Source organism: Orcinus orca, chromosome 12 (assembly GCF_937001465.1).
Source record: "Orcinus orca chromosome 12, mOrcOrc1.1, whole genome shotgun sequence".
NCBI classification, from domain to species: domain Eukaryota; kingdom Metazoa; phylum Chordata; class Mammalia; order Artiodactyla; family Delphinidae; genus Orcinus; species Orcinus orca.
Window position 1 is genome coordinate 11,298,568 of NC_064570.1, and position 23,285 is coordinate 11,321,852.

The 23,285-nt window shown below is 36.5% G+C and overlaps 1 long non-coding RNA gene across 3 annotated transcripts in view; it reads right to left on the bottom strand.

Moving 5' to 3' along the window:
- The window catches only part of LOC117196332 (uncharacterized), a 143,824-nt gene that overhangs the window by 42,874 nt on the left and 77,665 nt on the right, over nucleotides 1-23,285 (bottom strand). Inside the window, exons 8-13 of one of the 3 annotated variants that reach the window (XR_007470589.1) lie at nucleotides 22,932-23,037; nucleotides 17,685-17,777; nucleotides 17,369-17,497; nucleotides 5,555-13,905; nucleotides 1,398-1,473; nucleotides 938-1,118 (exon numbers count right to left, since the gene is read on the bottom strand). This is a non-coding gene — a long non-coding RNA (uncharacterized LOC117196332). Of the gene's footprint in view, nucleotides 1-937; nucleotides 1,119-1,397; nucleotides 1,474-5,554; nucleotides 13,906-17,368; nucleotides 17,498-17,684; nucleotides 17,778-22,931; nucleotides 23,038-23,285 lie in introns of those variants that run through there. The other 2 variants (XR_007470590.1, XR_004476473.2) reach the window with 2 other exon arrangements.

Sequence of the window (23,285 nt, forward strand, 5' to 3'; positions counted from 1 at the left end):
TGTTGAAGAAGATACCATAGCCTGGAGTTGAATTCACCAAGTTTGTCTATTGTCTACTGAAATAGTCTTCTGGCAAAACTCTAGAAGCCTACTATGATGGCTAATTTTATCTGTCAATATAGCTAAGCTGTGGTGCCCAGATATTCGGTCAAACACTAGTCTAGATGTTGCTAAGAAGGTAATTTTCTTTTAGATGTGATTAACATTTAAAGCAGTAGACTGAGTAAAGCAGATTACCCTTGATAATGTGAGTGGGCCTCATCCAATCAGCTGAAGGCCTTAAGAGCGAAGATCAGAGTTTTCTGAAGAAGGAGGAATTTGGCTTCTAGACTCCAACATCAATTCTTACCTAAATTTCCAGTCTGCCAGCTGCTCTACATATTTCAGACTTGTCAGCCCTCATAACCATGTGAGCCAATTCCTTAAAATCTCTCTTTCTCCTATTGATCAATTGATATAAAAATATAGATGTAGATATAAAAATTGATTTTGTTTCTCTGGGGAACCCTGACTAATATACTACCACTCTCAGTCTCCCAAGGTGGCCATCTACCTTTGCCATTGAAGATGTCTAAACAAGCTTATTTTTGTTACCCACTTCATTGAATCATAGAATTTAGGGCAAGAGCACACTTTCCACCCAAGCAGAGTGGTTTTCTTTCAGTCAAACATGAATATAATTCATGTTTCTGGATTCTCAGTCTGGTGCTCTTGTGTTGATTTTCTTATTAATCAGTTATCTTCAGCCATATAATTTTTGTTGTTCTTCAAACTGCTAATTCTTAGCCCTACATTTACAGTGGTTTTAATGTTAACTTGCAGCTTGGGGTCTTGCTGTTGGTGGTCTTCGACTTTTGGTTTGAACATGAAATCTTCTAATCTCAGCCTTAGGCAGAAATGTCCTGCTGGGGTATTTTTATTGAATAGTGCATCTTACCTTTAAAAGAAATGTAGGTGGCATTTCAAATTTTTTCTTAGATGCCTTCAGGGATGCTTCAGGAACAAAGGTACTGCTAAGCCACTCTAATGTTCTTCAATAATTCTACATTACATGTGGAATCTATATAAAAGTCCATTAATTTTTGCATTTTCAGGCAGTGGAGATTGTAGCTAATCTGCTAATTGGATTGAATGAAAAAAAGAAAAATGTTTGAAAGCCTTCTTTGAGTATTAAAGTAGTATTCTGTTAGCTTTTCTTTCTACATTAAACCAAATCAAATAGCTTCATCTTCCTGCACATTTACTGCCTTGGTTATGAAGTTGCCACATCCATGTGGAGTCCAGACTTACAGACCTTTGATTGCAGCTCATGAGTCAAAACTGGACTTTGAAAAATTTAATTGATCAGTGATACCTTTCTTTGAAAAGGAATAGAAAAGAGAAATAATGACTCTTACCTGGAACCATGATCTCACACTTATTTGCCAAGTCCATATCTGAATCTCAAATGTTCATTTCAGAAACTAAAGCATGCTGCAAGCCCAATAAGCCCACTGTGTCCTGAGAAGCACATCGTTTATTTTCAATGGCATTTTGGGGAACTTTTTGGCCTTTCCTTCAACTATCATCAAATGTTCATCTACCAGCAAAAGTAGATTTAGTCTGAAACCTGATAATATTTATAAGAAATTTGAGCATTGGTAATTTATTCATTCATTTACTCATCAGGCCTTTGGCAGTCTATGTGCTTCAGACAAAACTAACTTCATGGAGCTAACAATCTATCTGATGATGTTGCTGACATCCTGTCTGAGAGACATAAAGGATGTCTTGTCAGTCACTAATAGACATTTTCATGTGAATGAAGATAAAATTTCTAAAGCAGCAGAGGAAATTCAGAATAAGTTTGTTGTCAAACATTCATTAATAGTTTGAGATTATAGTCTCCTGGCTATGTTCAGTGATGTCTGGCCTAAACTCAATTCTTAATGAAGAATAGACACTCTCTTGAAAACTACCACTCTGTGCTCAGTGGATTTTTATGAGCTATTAATCATGTATTTGATTATTTTGATATAAAACTTAAGCATGTATTGATGCATACAAATTATAACATGACTGTATTGTCCCCTCAAGAAAGCTAGCCACCAGAATCTTAGCATAGAACGCATTCATATAAGAAAGGACACAAGATTGATTAAATGCATTCTCAGAAGCTATCTCTGAGTTATCATCTGATACAAGACAGTACAACCACAGAATTACCTAGTCACTTTCCCAGATTTAGCAGCTGGGGCTGCTCTTATAGTTTACAGGAATATTAACCTGAATTCACAATTTCCTGTATGTCTCCTCCACCATGGCAAACTTGAGAGTTTTAGAGCTCAAGGCTTACCAATACAATCGGGGCTCATTAGAGCTGTATGAAAAATGTTGACTTGCACAAGAATCTTCACTCAGGTCTAATTCTAATCTATATGTTTAACAGCTGGTGAACCCAGACCGCTTGAGCCTCTTTTTCCCAATACAGGGAAAATCATCTTCTTGCCATGCAAATATAAGTTGTTGGTAGTGTTACAAGGAAGGCATAGACAGGGGCCTTCACCAGGAAGATTGGAAGTTTCACTCAAAAAAAGAAAAAGAAAAAGAAAAAATCTTCCTGGAGATGTTGCCGTAAGTGAATCTTCTTATCCCTGTAAGGTGTAGAGATCTGGAAGACAGACCTCATCCCCTTAGGTGATCCCAGCTGAATTTTAAGACATGGTAGCCAGCACGGAAGGGTAGGAAATCCCATTCTATATACTAATAAGCCAAATTAAAACGTTATTTGGAAAATAAAAATAATGCATCTCTTCAAAAAATGTCTAGGGAGCACTTACTAGAATAATACTGCATCTCAATGTCAAATAGCGATGCTGTTGAAATTATTTAATATGTATTGACACAGCCAGAGTGTTTTCAGTACTACACGGGTAAAAGAGCAGCATCTTACCAAACTTCTGGTAAAAAGTCAATTGCCGCATTAATTGTTATAAGAAGTTCCACTCACACTCCACTTTATTGTGTCTTGGTGTTAGAAGGGGATGAAATACTAATATATATACCTTTTCAAGTCATGTAAAGTTCTCATTTTATCTGGAACAAAGTGGATAAGTACCAATGAGGCATCTTTCTTTTTCATTTGTACCTGATACAGTGTGTAAGAGCCTTATTCTGAGTATAAATGGACAGAATTTTCCCCTATACCTTGCAAAGTCTTTTAATTCTATTTCTAGGAAGATCATATTCTCCTGGATGAAAAGGGAGTTTGTCAATCTTTTATATTATTTATCTGGAAATAATTTAACTGTGGAATTTCTGATGAGACCATCACAATATTTTTGCTTATGACTGTGCAGTGTTATATAAAAAGATAATGACACGATGCAAGTTTTCAATCCAATATCATTGCAAAAACCCTCTCCAAAGGTTCTTGGAAATAACCCTTTTCCAGGATATTCTTTCGTGATATGAGAGTTAATCAAAAAGATAGAGAATTTTAACTCACTAATATTTATCTCAGTGGTACAAATCTTTGTGACAAGTTGAAAACAATGATTCCAACGAAGCAGGGTGCAGAGTTTCTGCACTGCAGGCATATAAATTGCTGTCACTGGGACAATAGGAAAGGTCTCTGGGGCAGGACAATCTTACTATGCCCTTGGAGATCACTAGAATGTTAACAAGATCACTATTGTCCTCTTTTCAATGAATGTTCTGGTCTTTTGTGTGTAAGGGCCAGAAAATCCCATGACATTCTGTGAAGGTTGCAGGGTGTGTGCGTGTGTTTGTGTTCATTCACTGCTGATTTTATTTAGACAGGTGACTAGAGTGATCTGTAGATGCTATTGACATATATTGAAATTGAGCAGAGTCATACTACAAAGAATGAATTTTACTGTATGTAAATTTAAAAATAAATTAAATTTTAAAATCGGGAGAACCAGTTTGACATTTGAATAATATTTGTCATTCCCTTTCAAAGCATTTTCTGAATCTGATTGCCGTTGCTTGTATACACCCAGCTTCTCTCCATTAGTGTCTGTTTATTGAGTTTTTATTAGGTGATAACACTTTTCCCTCCATTCTTTCTTTGGTTCCTTGCTCTCCATAACTGCTTATGCATTTTTTTCTTTCTTTTTTTTTTTTTGCTTAAAATATCTTCTTCATTCCATTGCCTGCTCTAGACTTTGATGTTCACCTTCTGACTCATTGGGTCTTACTTGCATTATAGAGTTTCCCAGACACTTCTTTGGAGGAAAAAAAAAAATCTATATCACAAACATGACAGTGACATTTGTTAAAGGTACGGAAATTAAAATTATGTAAACATTTCAATGATGGAGGAAACTGCAGTTCTTTGGAATTTTGCTTTTGATTTAACATCTGTGTTTGAATTTTCACAAGCTCAGCAATGAGTTCATTCCAATCCTGTATTTCAGTCTGTCTGTTGCCTAATGCAGAATAAGTAGGAGGCAAGAATGCAATAGAAAACTATTGCTATGGGAAGCTTTTATAAAGAGTAGAATTTTTCTACTGATTATGGACTTTGAGCTGCAAGTGGCATTAAGAACCTATTTCATACATTACACTACATTAGGTATGATGTGGATTTCCATACCATAGGAAAGGTAGATTTTTGGCCCTCTGGGAATTGGTAATCTAAAGAAAATACTAGATAAACTGGAAAATATTCCCCATATATATTCATAAAAATGGCTCTCTAAAGGACTCTGTAATGGAATATTAAAATTTCTATATGAGTATTTTTAAAAAAGAAAGACTGATATGAATGGTTTGGGAGGAGGGGTGTGAGTGTGTGTGTGTGTGTGTGAGTGTGTGTGTGTGTGTGAATGAGCTTGGATTATTCGGTATCAGAATTTCCTTCATTTCATAGTCAATTGTGCTGCAGTTACTTGAACACACTTTTAGTTTTCTAATTTTGTAGGTATGCTACAGTGGAATAATGTTGTGTCAAGAAAAATATTAATAAAGCCTGAGTCAACAGTGTAAACTATAGGGATTTTACTTTAAATTGGAAGAAAGGAGTGTGAAAGCAAATTTGTGAAACTCCTTTGAACTACAGAAGTTCAGGTACTTCCTATGCATCTGAGAAGCAATGAAATATGTAATATCAAGACTGTCAAAATTCTGTCTCCTCTTCCCCAAATCTTCCCACTAAGCCTCCTTACTTTCTGTAGGAGCTTAGTACTTTAGTATGGAGATTGGCTTTGAGATTTGATGCCCAAGGCCATATGTATGGTCCACACAAAAGTCAATCTCTAGCCATCTTAGAAAATGAGAGCCATTGCTATTGTATTATACGTGTCAGTGTTACTCCCCTGTCATAGGTTGGCTGCTGTATTCCTCATTTTAGTTATTGCTATTGCTCTAAACACTCAGGCAAGCAAGATTCAGATGAGATGACAAATACTGACTGCTCTTCTGGATACTTGCAAGGCATTCCACCTCTCTAATTAGGTACTGGTTGTCTGGAGTCAAATATATGCTGGCAAGTATGTCTCGTCATCCCTCCCCTGATTTAGACACAGCAATAGCTCTGTAGTTATCTTACTTGAAAAGGTTTCATCTCGTTTCACTCTGCATTTCCTCCTGTACTGGCTTGCTTTGCTCTCCTCTTTCCCACAGTGGATAGTTAAACCCTGTAATTTTCTAACAGATAACATATACAGCAACAATAACATATTTAGGGATAAATGTAACAAAAGACAAACAAGACCTTCATGGTGAAAGTTATGAAACTTTCTAGAAAGTCACAGTAGAAAATATAAATAAAAAGAAAAATGGGGGAAGCATCAAGATTGTAAAATTCTCCCAAGATTAACTTATAAATTAAATTAATTCCAATCAAACCACTAATATTTGTCATAAAAATTGATAAACTGATCTTAAAATTTGTATGAAAAAATAAAAGGTGAAGAATATCCAGGACAATTTTCAAGAACAAAAATGGAGGATTTTCTATACTATATGTCAAGACCTACTATAAAGCTACAGTAATTAAAACTGGGAGAAATTAGTACAAAGATAAACAAATATTCCATTGGTAAAAAAAAAACACAGCGTAGAAACCAATCTACATATAACTGATATTTTTTATATGTGGCAGAGATGGCATTATAAATCAGTGGAGAAAGCCACATTCAATAAATGTCAATGAGGCAATTAATTGTTCATACAGAAAAGGACAAAATTTGATCTCTACCTCATACCATATACTGAATTCTATCTCAGAAGGATTAAGACTGAAGGATGCATTGTGTTTTTAATAAGTACACACTTTAATAATAAATACTTTTATTAAAAAGTAAAACTATGAACCATTCATCATAGTTTGATGGCATTACAATAGGAAATGATTTCTTAAGAAAGACACAAAAGCATATCCAATGAAGAAAAAATCATTAAATAGGACTTCATTGAAATTAAAACCTTGATTTTGGTAAAAGACACCAGTGGAAGGGAAAGTCATTTATGAGAAAAGATATTTGTAACCAATATAACTAGTAAAGCATTTGAATATAGAGGATAAAAGAATACCTACAAATCAATAAGAAAAATGCAAAGAACCTACAGGAAAATTAACAAAGGATATTAACAAGCAACCCCCAGAGCTAAAAACCTGGATGGAAATTAAAAATACATTAGCAAAGTTTAAAGTGACAACACTAAATGCTGGTGAGAGTATAAGACAGTGGGAGTTGCTGGTGGAAGTGTAAACGGATAAAACTTTTTCGAAGAAAATTTAGCAATATTGAGTATAGCTTAATTTAGAAATATCCTATTATCAAGCAATTTTATTTCTAAATAACTATCTTAGAGAATGTTTATCTGCAAAAGAAAACATACAAAAGGATGGTTATTGTCACACTATTTGTAAAAACAAATTTAGAAACAAATTGTCTTGTAGTAAAACATTCAATGGTTTACTCATACAATTAGGTACCATTTGGAAGTTTAAATGAAAAAACTAGGTACATGAATATCAACACATATAATAAACCTAAAATGGTAATATTAGGTGAAAAAACTATGCATAATAAGGTTCACTATATGAGAAAATTTTGGAAATTTAAGACACAAAACAACAGTGCATATTGATTTTTGATACAAAAAATTATTAAAAATACACAGAATGATGCACATCTATCCTATTAGCAAGAGAAAGGTGAGAATAACTGGTAAGCTTTGGCTTTATCTACTGTTTCACTTCTTTAAAAAATTAAAACTGAAATAAAAATATGACAGAATTCTGAGTTCTACTAGTACTTAATCTTTACTGTGAGCATCAGATAATAATACCATTTTCACTATTTTTCCATACATGTAAACATTTCAAAACTTTAAAAATTTACATTATAAAGAGAAGAAAACAAGATTTTTTTATTTAGAAATAAATGACAATGAAAGTTTTACCTATCAGAATCCGTGGGATATGGACTAAGCACTATTCAGAGAAAAATGAAGTCTTAATGCATACTAAATTGACAAAATTAAATTTATTGATAATAAATGAAATAAACATTCAACTCAAGATGATAGAAAATGAACAATACTTTAAATTCAAAGGAATTAAATAACCATAAAAGCAGAAAATTATGTGGAAAGGCAAGAATAAATAGCAGACTTACTAACAAAATGAATTATTTTTAAACTTCAAGATAACAATACAAAAGCCAAACTGTGGCAAATTTAATCAGGAAAAAAAGAATAAATATCCGAACTTAGAAAAAGAAACAATGGAAGTGAGAAAGGAGATATAACGAAGGATTTGGGGGAGATTTTTTTAAATTTAAGTTTCATTAAACAACTTTATACAAATCAGTTATAAAATAATAAAATTGCATCAAGAGAAAGTTAATTCCCATATTTCCAGAGCATAAAAATGTACAATATCATCTTATGTTCTATAAGGCCTATAGATCATAGATTATAACCCTATTATCACAACTCACACATATACACACAAGCATAAAGCCAATCTCATTTGGCTTTATAAAATACAGAAATCAAAATCCTAAGTAAAACGTACACAAAATATATTCAGCAATGTATTAAAAGCAGGACAGTTTATCTCCAGATATGAAGGTACAGATCATCTGCCATTTTACTCTCAGATACATTCCTACCCTTTCCTGTTCTGCTGTTTGAAAGGGTTCTAAACCATGCAAACTCCATTTCCTTGATTTCATGTTGTACTGGTTTCTGATTAGGTTTGGCCCATGGAAGTTATTGGAAGAAAATTGGGGGGGGGGGGCAGAAGTTGCAGAAAACCTATGGTTAGTTCTCCAAACCCACCACTTCTGATGGCATCTCGAGCAGTTGCTGCCCTTCTTCTGAGGTCCCAGCTCCTGCTGGCCTGAGCTCCTGAGGCCTTGGAACAGGACCCCCTCTGCTTGGCTCTCCAGTCCCAGGGATGGGATGGTAGTGCAGCCTCTGTGCACTTTACCAGCCCTAGTTATCCCTTTCAGCTCTCCCAATACCTCTGTAAATAACTAGTTCCCCAAGTTCAATTTGTACTTTTGAACTACCCAGAGTAATATCCATTTTCCTGACTCTATCCTGACTGATAGAAAAAAGAATGGTTTAATCAGGTCATCTCTATTAATTTATTTGCTAACTGAGTATAGAAGTAAATCATCATGATCTTAACAGAGGCTGAAGAAGGATTTGACAAAATTTAATATTTGATAGTGATGAAATAAGAATAAAACCCATACTCAGAAATAAAGTCTAAAGAAGAAAAAAGGATTAAATTGTAAATATTTTAAGGTGGGATGAATGCCCTCTGCAGTATTATGAATCAGTACTTTCATCAGCAATGAATGTCAGATTCCTTAGTCTCAGTAGTAGGTTATCAAACTTAGATATTTTTTCCAATAGGGGAAAAAAAGAACATTTTAATTGTAGTTTGATTTGCATTTCCTTACTAGGGTTGAGACTGACTTTTTGTCATATGTTGATAAGGTTTTTTTGTAAACTGTCTTCTATATATTTTCCTTTTTTCTGTTGACTAATGAGACGTTTTTATATATGCTCTTTGTCTATTATATAAGTTGAAAAAATATTTTTCCTGTTGGTCATTGGTCTTTTGGCTCCCTTTATATTCCTTTTTAACCATGCACAACATCTTTTATTTTTATGCAACTTTATCAATCTTTTCTGTTATAGCTTCTGAATTATGAGTTATGGTTAGAAAGACTTTTTCACTTGATTTTCAAGGACTTATTCCATGTTTTCTTCTATAACTTTTATGGTTTTATTTCTCACATTTTTTAGTTTATTTAAAATTTATCCTAGTGAAAAATATAAAGTATAGATTCAATTTTATTTTTTTCAGGTGACCACTCAGAGGTCACAACATCTTATGTTGAAGAAACTATTTGTGCCCATTGGTTTGTGATGCCATTTTGTCTTATTTCCTACATTCACTATGTATTTGGTGTCATTTCTAGACATTCTATTTTATTCCTCTTTTTACTTTCTACTAATTACTGAGACAATATATTTTTATGATTTTGTACTTTTTCTCATGTCTAGCATCAAATGTTACTGTAGACAAATTTGAAACCAGGATAATACCTTCCCCTATAATCTGGTTGTACAGAGGTTTCTTTCCTCTCTTTTAAAGATCAAAACTTTGTTAGGCTACATCTCAGTATTGATTAGTCTGGTGTTCTTTCCTTTGGCATGCAGTGTGTCTTTAAATATCTATAGAGGGAGACTTGTATTTTTTTAAATCTGTTTTAATTATATCTTTAAATATTTGTTCCACTCCATTGTTCTTGTTTTTCTTTTTCAGACTCCAGTTGTGTATATGTTGCACCTCCTTTGACTTAAACTACATTTTGAGTATTATCCCTAATCTTTTTTAATAATTTTCCATTTTATTTTGACCACTATTCTTGGGCGAGCCTTTAGGTCTCTGTCTGTACCTACTACCCTGTATGTGCTCTTTTGGGTTTCTATTTCTTGTCTGTATTTCTACCAGTAATTTTTATTCTATTGCATTTTTCCTAAGTTCTGCCAGGTCATGTTTCAACTCTCCTTATTTTCTCACCATCTTTTCTTTGAGTTATTGTGTTTCTGCTTTACACTGTTTCTTCATTTTTTAGCCCCCTTTTAAAGGTTTTTTGTTAAATGGCAAAATCTTAGTCCTTTAATCTGACCACAGCAACCTTTTGTAGTGGGTGTTCCTTAGGGGAAAGTTGTGCTGTCCTTTCCCACCTACTTCCCTCAGGTATCTGTGAATCAACACGATGACATCTTTTTATAAATCTAGACCCAGTTTAATGCTAATTTTCTTAGACCTGCCACCTCATTATTCTCTGAGCTTTCTCCCCCATGTACCTTCTGCTCCATTTCCTTGTGATTCTCTGCAGGTTGTGCAGATTTTGTTGTATGCAAGTGATATTGGCTTATCACTTGAAAGTGATGCTTCCTCTCACTTATAGGAAATATATTTTTCCTGATTTTTCTTGAAGTCTGCCATCATCGGATCATCTCAATTTTACTTCTTCGAACATGATTTCAGAAGCACTTCGCTCCTGTAATTTCTGTACTAATTTTGATTACTTTTGGTAAACTTGTGCATTTTAATATTGTCTATTACAGCATAATATAGTAAAATATAACATAATATGATATTCCATCTCCTAGTTATGGTGAAGATGGAGAAGTTTTATTATCTTTATTACTATCTTTTGTTTTTGTGTAATACTCATGACAGAAACTGTTGTGTCAAGGTGCCACATCCATACAGGAGGTTATTCAGGACTCTGTATCCGGACTACACGGTGTGAATTCTAGCTCTGCCATTTATTAGCCATGTGACCTTAGGCGAGTTACTGATTCTCTCTCTACCACAGCATATTCCTGTATAAAATAATGGTAATAATACTGTGTACCTCACTGAGGTTGCGATATTACTACTTGTAGATAACAAAATCCACTATAGCTGGTTTAAGCAGAAATAGATAAAGTGCCCACAACTGTCACTCCCTTGTACTAGTATGATATATTCACACATTTGCAATGTTCTCATGAAAGGCAGTATATACTTTTCTACCCCATGACTTTGGGCTTAGCCATTTGACTTGTTTTGGTAAATGAAAAGTTAATGACATGACAGAAACAGAGGCCTGGAATGCGATTATACATATGGGTTTCTCTATTGGGCTTCTGCCATTTCTATGAGAACATACATCAGGTAGCCAACATTCTTTCTGCCTGAGCTTCAAGGTAAAGAATATCCAAATCAGACTTATAGCATGACACTTCCCTAGCCAACTTGTAGACTTGCAAGCCTAAAGCAGAGTCCCGCAGCCAACTGAGAGAAAAAGATAAAATGTGAATTTCTACTATTTTAGATCCTCACCCACAAAAGTCCATACTTGAGATATAGAATATAGCATACCTTCCCCATCGCTAAAATTTATGTATTTTATGATAAAATTTTAAGATCCGTAATCCATGAAAAGAATGTTCATGTTTCAAGAGTCAGGTTCATGATGGATTTGGAGTAATTTAGAAACTATTGTCAATTAGTTCTCATTTATATTTAGAGATAAAATTCATCCACTTTCACTAAAGGCTAAAAAATGAATTATAATGATAAATCAAAGGAAACCCTATAAGATAAATTATGACAGTTGATAAATTCACCCCAAAAGTATCTGATTTTTTCATTCACCTATCAGAAAGGGTGGGGGGAGTAATATTTGTGAAGTAATTGATAATATGAAGCAATATGAATTAATAATATGAAAACTTACTTAAACTGCTTGCTGATCCCTGCTTGATTTGCCAACTATTTCCTCATCTCATCCTTTGGGAGATTAGAAAAGTACAGACAGAAAATATTTATATCCTACAGTGACTTAGTAGAACCAGTCAGCTGAATAAAAATGTGATAGAAAACTATAGATTAAAAAAAAAAAAACTATAGATTTTATTTAATAAATTTTGTGGGCTGCATTGTTTAGAAAACGGCAGCTTTTTCCTAAAGAAACCATAAAGTAGGTTACGTATCTGAAATTTTAGAATGTAACTACACTGATCTTCAATGTACTGTACTATTGTGTCTAAAAAAGGCAAATTTTTATACATATACAGTACAGGAAAGCTCCTTGACACCCACATGGGCATTGTTAATTATTAGTATCATTCGCTTGGAATAAAAAAGTGCAACAATTTGTTTGACAAAGAATCAAAATAGAAATGCATGCTTAAGTATTAGAAAGATTGCTCTAGTATGAATGTAAAATACCTATACTGTATCTTGTTTTAAAAGAACAGTGAGTGACCAGCCATAATTCTTAGTCCCTAAAAAGTAGACCTGCCTTATAGTACTTTTATTTTATGTAGCCAAATGCTTGCAAGTTCGGAGTTAGGATCACATCCCGCCATCACACAGCAGCACAAAACTCATTGGCATCTGATGGAAGTTTCACATGTGGAACAATGGTGGGTTTAAGACAATGCAGAGAGTGTAATGCGCTTCCTATAAAAAGAACACAACCTCTTCCTCCCTGTCAGCATTTAGGGCTACACTAAAGGTTATGTTTGCTGCTGCTCTCTGTTGTCCTTAACCACTGACATTTTAAAAAGTCTAAATGCACTGTGTCTTGGGACTCCTTTGTAAAGGGGGCTTTATAAGTGTAAATGGTTGTTGGTACAACCTCTATTTGACTTTTGACTATCACCTCCAGTTCCAAGTAGAACAAGTTTTGCTGCCTTTGCAGAGTCCTCAGCAGTCCTCACATTTCCTTGGGGAGTCCATATTCCATCTGGCAAAACCATCATTGTAATTTATCAAAGTAAGAATTGTGCCCACAAAAGCACGTGTGCTAAAGAAATAGAGAGTATTGTCTGCCTGCCTTCTCTTGCATAAGCACATTCAAAAGGCTTCAGTAAATGAATGATCAGCTGGACACAGACAATGGCTTGGGGTAAATATGAGCTTATGCTGTTATATTGTAGGAGGATCCATTAGAATGGAAAATGGATGGGGCTTTTGCTATGCAAGAGGCATGTTCCACGAATTAACATTAGTGCAGGTGCTAGAGGATTGTCTTAACTCGGGATGGAAATCTATGCTGATAAAGAAAGGGTCAAGGAACATGATCTGCATCATTAATTTGAACCTTTTCTTTGTAATAATAACTTAAAAGGAACAGCCAAATAACTGTAACTCAGTGTGTGGGAGTAAAACACTGCTCTGTGCATTTCCATGCAGCTGATAGAATCCAGCAAGTTGACCTCTTTCCAAAGAGATAGGTTGTTTATCTCTTTTTGAAGTTGAGTATTTTCAATGGATACTTCAGGAGATAATATCTGAGGAAGTTCCAGGTAGCAATCCTCTGCCACTAACAGCACTGCCAACTTCGGTGACAGATGAACCCGGATGTTAGTCCTGGCTCAGCCACTTACAGAAACTCTGAGCCTTGGGCAAGCCATGTATCCTTTCTAAGTCTACATCCCCCCAACTGTGAACTATTATCTTCCTCATAGAACTGTAACACACGTCAACATTTAACACGTAAACACTTAGTATAATTTTAATAAATGTTAGTGAGTGTTAGATTTATTGACACCCCTTGAAAGAATTGGAGATCATTTGTAATGAAAAACAAATATATAATAAAAGCACAAGAATACAAAAAAAACTTATAAGACAGAAGAGGAAATAATTATACTAGAAATGTAGTAAAAAGATAGTTCCTGACAGCCAAGGGCAAAGCCAAGTGGGATAAATAATTTGGGACTCCTTACCTTATGATAGGACAGGAGTGTTGTTCAGCCACAGGGCTGCCCAGACATCCCCACCACTCCTCCGTTTTTAGCTGTTGCCCATCCCATTCCAGCAGTATTGCAGCTTCACAGTGTTTTGCCATTAATACTTCTCTAGACATCAAAAGATAAATGAATCAGCAAGACCAAGAAGTTAGCACCAAAATATCATTTTGTTTTTCTTAGAAATTTTGCAATAAAAACAATTCACCTTGTGTAAATAAAAAGATGTCAATGGTTTCCCTTGTACATACAGCCTAAAAAAAAAAGGAAATCAGGAATTCTACCAGGAAAATTTCAATATAATTTTTATAGTCGGGCTGACATTCTGCCTATAGAGAATTCTCAGTCTTTTTTTAATATGACTTCTCGAAACTCAAGCTTTAGAGTCTACAGCCTTCATGTAATAATAGCTGATTCTGGCTTGTTCTTGCCTTTTAGCCATCAAATGAAGACCTACAACTCCTGAGCTTAAGATTATGTAACTCTCTACCAGATGACAAATAAGCCTATTATATCTGTGTGGAAAAGTCTTCCCTCCGTATGTGCTGAATAGGTGGGAGGGTTTATAGATATCTGATAGATTCTAGAAGTAATCTTACTGCCAAAATTCTACTCAATGATTACTTTCATATTGCACATACCTCTACCCACAGTGAACAGACTTTTCTGTCATTGAATATTCATTTATATAATTTCATACAAAGATGATAGATTAATTAAATTGTCACAGAAGATAATACATCGAAAGTTTATTTCATAAGATCAGTCATGTTAGACCATGCTCAGGAAGCATAAGATAAATCACAACAAATGATTAAGTTCCAAGTCTAGAAATAATATATTTCTTATCTCTTCTCCCTGTACTGTTAGTCTGCTTTTATAACAAAATGTCATAGACTGAATGGCTTAAACAACAGATACTTATTTTCTTACAGTTCTGGAGGCTGGGAAGTCTAAGATCAAGGTACCAGCTGATTTGCTTCCTAGTGAGAGCCCTCTTCCTGGCTTGCAGACAGCCACCTTCTGGCTATGCCCTCATTTGGTGGGGTTGGGGAAGAAGGAGGTGGGGTGGGGGGGAGGAAGAGGGGGGGGAGGAAGGGAAAGACAGAGAAAGAAAGGAAAGAGAACTAAGAGTGCAAGTGCTCTGGTGTCTCTTCTTGTAAGTATACTAATCCTTTTGGACCAGGGCCCCATCCTTATGACCTCATTTAAACTTAATTACCTCCTTATAGGCCCTATCTCCAAATATACTCACATAGAAGCTTAAAGGTTCAACATAGGAATTTGGGGGGGACACAATTCCATCCATCCATAGCACTCCCTAACTCAAAACAGACAATGACCACATTGGGTTTGATCCCCTTTCATGGTAGGTAAGTAGGCCAGCTAAACTATGAGTTGACCCAGCCAGTCAATCAGTTATAGCAAGAAAAGTCTGGAGAATCCAGAGCTAGGAGTCTCTCACTTGATGTTAAAGTGCTAGCCAGTCAATATTAGATGGTACCCAAAATGAAATGCCTGGCTTAGGTGTCCATTATGCTTGGAGAAATCCAGGGACACTGGATTTCTGAAAATACACATTTTCAGTCAAGTCAGAATGTAGAACAGAAGTCCAAGGATCCTGAAAGAGGTATTGGGGTGGGGGTGACAGCAGGGAATTGTACAAGCCTAATAGATAAAATAGAAAGTGATCTGAATGGATTCCAAAGACCAGGCAATGCCCTCAGGTAGATCTGCACATGTTTTTCTATGTTAGAGCAGCTTAAGGGCACCAGATGCAAGTAGGCAGATAGACAGCCACGTTTCCGTCATTAAACTCTGGTACCAATCATCCTTGAAACATCTTAGGTAAATAAGAAGTTCCTATGCATTTAAAGCCGAAGAGACCTCCTGATGTCTCTGTTTGAGTGGACAGTATATTTATGGGGTAACACACGTTACCTTCCACATAGTTGGTGCAAAATATTTCTGCACTGCATTAAATGTAAATAAAATGGTAACTGTTGAAAGCAACAACAAAGCATATTTATTTTGGCAAGATAAAATTTCCACAGCATTAATTACATTCTGATAAGATGGCCCATAACTTTCACCAAATTAAAAGAATCCCAAGAGAGGGACTCATTTCTAAGAAAAATAAAAATTAAAAAGAATATCCCATCCTTTCAACTCCCCCTTTGTCATCTTAATGGTTTAATGAATGCATATTTATGGATGCAATAAAATCCATTTCAAAAATTTTGGATAGTACATTTCTTCCCCATTCATTTCTTCCCTCCAGTTTTCTGGATTCATTTTTAATGTTGCTCTCTTTTATACAAATATCAGGGTAAGACTTTTATACTAAGACTCTGCCTAAAACTTGTCAGTGCCATCTCTGAAAGGTAAAACTGCCACCTTTGATGATTAATCAAATTTTCTCTAAATGGGATTAATTCGGGTGGATGTAAGAAAAAGATTGTCAGGGTGCATGTCCCACTTCCTGTCTGTCCTCGGGTCTTCTTTTTTTCCTTGTTGAATTGAAAATGAAGCTGAGCTATAATCTTGTGTGGCAGATACTGGATCCTTCCTTTGATAAACATCTAAAATGCTAATGAACGTGGGCTGCAGCTCTGAAGGAGCAAGCAAACGATTTGACAAGAATCTGGAGGGTAAAAAAACGAAGAAGAACTTTCTGACTTAAAAGAACTCTTTTTGTTCACACTCGGTATTGTTTCCTGGAGAAAAAATTTTGCTCCGCGGAAAAACAGAACAAGATTCTGCTACATCAAAATGCGGAAGCATGAAAAACTGACGAGCTTTCAGATTGTCCTCTTTTGCATGCAAATCATATCAAAAGTTCTCATTAGCATAAATGCATGAGCAACTCTAAATGCTTTTAATTTCCAATCTCAGCCAGCAGAGGAGTAATTTGTCACTGTCAGGGTGAAAATCTAAAAAGAAAAAAGGAGAGAGAGAAGGACTCCATGCTAAATTGGAATCATATAAATTTTTGATTTGCTAATTGACTGATGCTACAGTTCAATCAGCTGCCTTGAAGGTGTAAATAATTCAAAGTACAGTCAGAAATAAAAGCATAATGTGCCTCTACCGAAGGTATATTAGTATTCAGTGCAGCGGGACATACCTGACCACACCTTTTTCACAGATACCCCCTTTAGTCAAATTATAAGTCTTCTGAAAGCAGCTGCACTCATACAAAACAATAAAAACACCTCTCCTATACCCCAAGCTTTACAAGAAGAGACATTAGGACCAAGGAAACAGAACTCAGCAATCTTTTACCTGTAAGGACCCCAGCAGGTTACAACCAAGGCTCCATGAGCCACCGTCCATCAGTAGCTCACTAATGCAATCATAAAGAGAAAAGAGAGAAGATACCAAATACAAATCTTATCTCTGCTCCTGATCACTTTCAATCTTTCTTTTCCTTTAATCAACTGCTTTAAATGTCATATGCAAAATGTATTTATTGCAAAAATCTCTCATTAGTGCTGGCGAGATAGGGATATTTGAAAATCTGCTCCCTGTGGTTTATTTTTGTCATGTAGTTCTATAATATTGACATCCTTACCTTCAAATGTCATCATTTGCACCATCCAAAAGTTAGCTTATAGGGACTTCCCTGGCGGTCCAATGGTTAAGACTCTGCACTTCCACTGCAGGGGCTGCGGGTTCCATGCCTGGTCAGGGAACTAAGATCCTGCATGCCGCACAGCGCGGCCAAAAAATAATAATTAAAAACAATTTTTTAAATTGTTTTTATATATAATTTTTTAAATAACTTTAAGCAAAAGTTAGCTTACAAATATTTTAAGAAATACTGCTTAATTTAAAATCAAATGGGATAAACATGAGTAAAGTTCCAACTTATTGGGACTATCATTTACCTGGTAATCTGTATTTTATTCAGTAATAATCTTAGAACAACAGAGGAAATATGCTATAACCATGCTCTGGCACTTGCATTACAGAAAGTGAACCTGATGATAAAATGAAAATGCCAATGACCTGTGAGAATTGCAAGTAGAAATTAACTTTAGACTAATCACCCCGATGAGAAATTACAGAGGGCGCATGTGCCAACATTCAAGGGACTCGCTTGAACTGTCTTTCAAGTTTAGGATACAGGCAGTAGCCTTCATCAATGTATGCACTCAAAGATCTATAACAAATACCACAGGCTATAAGAAAACTGACATCTACATACCAACAAGTATGCCTAGAAAGAAGGTAGAAAACTAAGTTCAATAAACTAAGTCAGCAATTAATGTATAGCATTTTTTGAAAAGTCAGTCTTCTCTAACCCCTCTTACCACCATATTTCATTCTAGACTCTTATCCAATATCCTGGCTCTAAAAGTTTGTTCTTCAACAATCCTTTCAATCATTCTAGGTTTGTTTGGAAGTTCTATGGAGAACAACTTGCTATTACATAATGCAGATATAGTAAGTCTTATGTCATATGTGTTTATTATGGGCTTTTAGTTTTTTAATACCCTTTCACAGGTTGCCCTTTCCCGATTCCTTGTCATTGTCTCTGGGAAGACAGAATAAGAATTCAAAACATGCAATTCTTAGCTTTTGAATGTTAAGAGTCAAGTCTCAAGAATCTGAGCATCAAACTCTTTAGCCCTTTATATCATAAAATTTATGTTAGAAACAATAAACCTGAATGAATACATGATCAATTAAAGACAGTTTTGTTTTGTTTTGTTTTTCCTGTCCCCAGACCAGCAAAAACAACTCGAACTTAGAAAGGAAAAGATAATGAGAGGAAAGCAAAGTAAGAGGCTGAATCTGAAGATACAAATGGATGAAGTCTGGACCCTATATAAAAACAGAACTCTGACCCACAACCTGCAGCTACCTGCCCAGGAAACCAACCCCTTATCTAAAATACATCACCCAAGAAGCCAGTCGGCTATAAGGCAGACTTGCAGGAAACCATGTAACCATCTTTAGTAACAATCCAGGAAGCCAAACAAAAACACCTGTAACTATTGGCTCCAAATAGCCAGGACTTGACTGATAACTGAGAGGTTCCCTAATTTCTGTCTCCATTTCCAACTTAGGACCAACTACCGAAAGCCACGTGCCCACCACTAACCCATCCCATGGACCTCCTGCCCCTAGCCAGCCGCCTCCAGCATCCTGGTGCCCACAGCCTCCATCAGGGCACATGTCAACCTTCCCACCCCTCTGTCTGTCATTGGGTCTCCGCCAAAATTCAAGTAACGGTGGCTGACTCCCTTGCATAGCAAGCTCTGAATTGATAGCCTTTGCTTTTCTCGTTTAGGTGGTCTTCGTTTATTTCCAGGGATCCAGGGTGCCCAAGGGGAGCCACTTCCTCCTTGGAGGGTTGCAGTCCAACCTCTAGGTCCGTTGTGAATCCCAAGAGCAGGGAGAACTTCTGCCTTGTTTCCCAATGGCTCCCAGAGGTGAGACGCTTTACAGAGAGTCTGCCCAGGATGAGGGGAGATCAGAATAACATCTACAACAGTTTTGAGCACGTTCTACCTGCCAATATAAGAGACCCTAAAGGACTAACTAACTTCCATCCTGCCCTCTGGTGACCTTAGCTCCACAGCTCTCCCTCCCTCTTCCTCTTGATAAAACCCGAATTGCCCAGCCAACAGTGGCTAGTCCAAAAAAGCAACTCCTCTCCACCTGAGGACCCATTTTCAGCACCTAGTCCCCAAACTAGCTGAACTTCTTCTACTGACCTCTCTTTGCTCAGCTCTATAAAAATTCCACCCTTCTCTCCCAAGGCAGAACATTCCTTCAGCGCCTTCTCTGGCCATGGCAATTTGAATAAAGGCTTTTCCCAGTGCTCTGCTAGATTTTCTTCCACACTAGTCTAAATGCTTTACATGTTTTATTTAATCTAATTTTCATAACAACTCTTGAGGTGGGTGCTATTACTATCCCCATTTTATAGAAGGAGAAACTCTGGCAGGAAAAATTTACTTGGTGGTAATTTCCAGGACTCGTGGTGTGCAGAGAAATACGCTGAATATGTTAGTATGACGCAGGGATTTCTTAACCTCATCACTGTTGACATTTTGGGTGGATAATCTTTTGTTGCAAGGGCCAAGAACTAGAAAGAAGGAGAGAATTAGCATTTCCTTTTTACAGCCTTTTAGAATTTTATTTTGATTTCACTTTTTAAAACAAGCATTTCTTAGTTTTGTAATTTGCAAAGCATCAAGGAAGGAAACTTTCAAGAGAAAAGAAAGATCACCTTTGTTTTCTCAGCAGCCACATTGCATTACTGGTTTATATTGAGCTCATGATTAATTAAATTTTACAAGCCTTCTTTTACATAAATCGTTTCGTCTCCTCAAACCTCTACTCATAAAATTGATTTTTCAAACAAAATTCAGAGCCTTATATTTAATCTGTGATAGTTTCACATTCCATGCTCTGGTCTTTCATTGCAAAACCGGCAGTCGTTTAATTTTGACTCTTTGATTCAACTTACAATCTATCTCTCCTGGTTATTTATCATCCGTAATTTTGGTCACCGCATTTCAATGCTAAAATAGTGCTGCTGAGACAGAACCAAAGAGTCCTGCATTCCTTCACTAGAGATTTCCTGCTCGGAAGTGGAGATACATTAATAAACATCAATTTAAATTGTTCTACCAGCAGACTGTCTCTGCACCTAATCATTCCACCTGTGGGGCCCCCTGACTGGTACCCTGTGGGGTTGTGCACACCCTGCATGACCATAGATGGTGGCTCTGATTGCCCAGATCACAATCCTCCAAGCATTTCCCACCAGAATCAGTAAGCGCCATAAGGTGATTCTAGCCAGAGAGACAAACTATCTGAACCTAGAAATATCCCACCTAGAGCCAGACGTGGGAGGAGGAAGAGAGGCATCACCGGGACCTCTTCCGTCTTCATGAACAAAACCATGTGTGAAATAGGCCTCTCTTTTACTTTGTAAGTGTCTGGTACAAAGAGTATTAAATGTATGAGTCAAACCGTTAAGATTTGAACAAGAGGACCAGTTCTTCTATGTGACCCTATTTTTGAAAATCAAGTTTTTAATCATCTCCAGTCTTCCAGAACCACTTACTGTCACCATGGTTTCTTTTCTTAATTTTTTAATTTTTATTTTTTTAACATCTTTTTTGAAGTATAATTGCTTTACAATGGTGTGTTAGTTTCTGCTTTATAACAAAGTGAATCAGCTATATATATATACATATGTTCCCCTATCTCCTCCCTTTTGCATCTCCCTCCCTCCCACCCTCCCTATCCCACCCCTCTAGGTGGTCACAAAGCACGGAGCTGATCTCCCTGTGCTATGCGGCTGCTTCCCACTAGCTATCTATTTTACGTTTGGTAGTGTATATATGTCCATGCCACTCTCTCGCTTTGTCACAGCTTACCCTTCCCCCTCCCTGTGTCCTCAAGTCCATTCTCTACATCTGCGTCTTTATTCCTGTCCTGCCCCTAGGTTCTTCATGACCATTTTTTTTTATTCCATATATATGTGTTAGCATACAGTATTTGTTTTTCTTTTTCTGACTTACTTCACTCTGTATGACAGACTCTAGGTCCATCCACCTCACTACAAATAACTCAATCTCGTTTCTTTTTATGGCTGAGTAATAGTCCATTCACCATGGTTTCTTAAAACTTGCTGGGAGTGGTTGTGTGGTCACATGGGCAGGTTCCCTCAGGAGCCCATAATATAATTTTTGGCCCATGAGCGTACATTATCCATATCAGCAGCATCCTTTTCCATCCCTACCCTTCACTTTTCCACCTGTTAAACCCTTCTCATTTGCTGGGGCAGGGGGTGGGGGGAAGGACTCTGAGAAGACCATGACCTAACATCCTCCCTTCTTCACACCAGGTTTGGCCACCATTGAATTCTATACGTGCCCTAACATGGTACATGGAACACCAGATGTACAAGGTATCCCAGTGAATTTCATTTGCTTACTTCCACTAAAATTCAGGAACTGAGAATGACCATTTCTCCCTTGCTCAGCCCAGTGTATGAATGTTAGTTAACATTTGATGAATGAATGAACAAAGATGAAACTGAATTTTAATACATTTAAAACAGGTGTTTTATGACTTCTTCAATTTCTCAGACTTTGATTTCTTTCAAAACATTTGTTCTCAAATATCTTCCCCATCGGAACACGATTTTCCTTGAACAGGCTGAGCAGAAATAAAGCTGAAGGGCTGTGCTTTCCCTCTGTCATCTGTTAGCATCATACCATTTGCTCCAGGCAGAGGGCCTCCCTGTTTCTCTCTTACTCCAAACATAGCTTTAAAGAGTCTTTTTGTTGTCTTTGGCATTTATTTTTTGCAAGCCTCAGTTTATTCCCTGGCGGTCCAGTGTGTCAACTAAAAATTGGCACTTGTCACTGGCGCATGCCATCTACCTCTACAAGGATTAAATCATGTGCTGCTGCAGCTGCTGATTTTCAACACCCTCTGAAAGGAGTTCAGGGTGGAGAGAAGAAATGAGACACTCTGTGCTCTGGGAAAAACTGGCAGAACAGGTCTTCAGATAGTTAGATATTTTCAGGAGCCGATTTTATGAGCCAAATGCTTGTATCTCCTCATATCTAGAAAAACACTAAAATCCTTCATGGTGACGACTGCTCCTCGTGACTAGCAGAAACCTTCTGCAAGAAAATATGTGCTCGATTGCATGTACTCCCCCTTCACCAAAATCACCTATATACTGACCTTCCCCCCTACCTCTTTCGAACAGTTCCTCAGAGCTATCTGAAACGCTGTCTCCTGGGCTGCAGCCCTCATTTTGCCCCAAATAAAACTTAACTCGCAACCCTCCCATTGTGCATTTTTTTTAAGTCGACAAGTGGTTAGGACTCCATACTTCCACTGCAGGGGGCACAGGTTCTATCCCTGGTTGGGGAATTAAGATCCGCAAGCCATGTGGCGCGGGCGAAAAAAAAAATTTTTTAATTAAAACAATGTTTAACTTTAATTTAATTTTAATTCTAATACTTAGAAAGTTCTATGACAAAAGGTAACATGTTCTTTTTAAAATGTGTACAAAACACTAATACAAAATTTATTTTAAAATGAGATAAAAGCAAAACAATATTCTGTGGAATACGCCAATTACTGAGCATCACCTCCAGAAATCCTTTTTATAACTGCGCGTCATTCATCACGATTCAGGATCAGCTCCCATCGTGCCTTGGACATGTCCTCATCCAACGTGAGCTCATCTGGAAGGCCCTAAGGAGTCACACAGTCACATGAGGTTTCAACAATTCCCCCCTCACTTTTCAATTTCACCTGTGCAATTACATTTTTAGAATTTTAGTTCTAGAAAAACTGCACTTTATTTACTCACATATGGTCTCTGACCGTAATATGAATAGTCATATTTTTAATAAATATTTAAAATTCCTTTCCTAAAAGCTATGACCAATGTTGCTATTCTTGGCCATTAACGATTTTTTCTAAGTTTGCATCATTTCTAG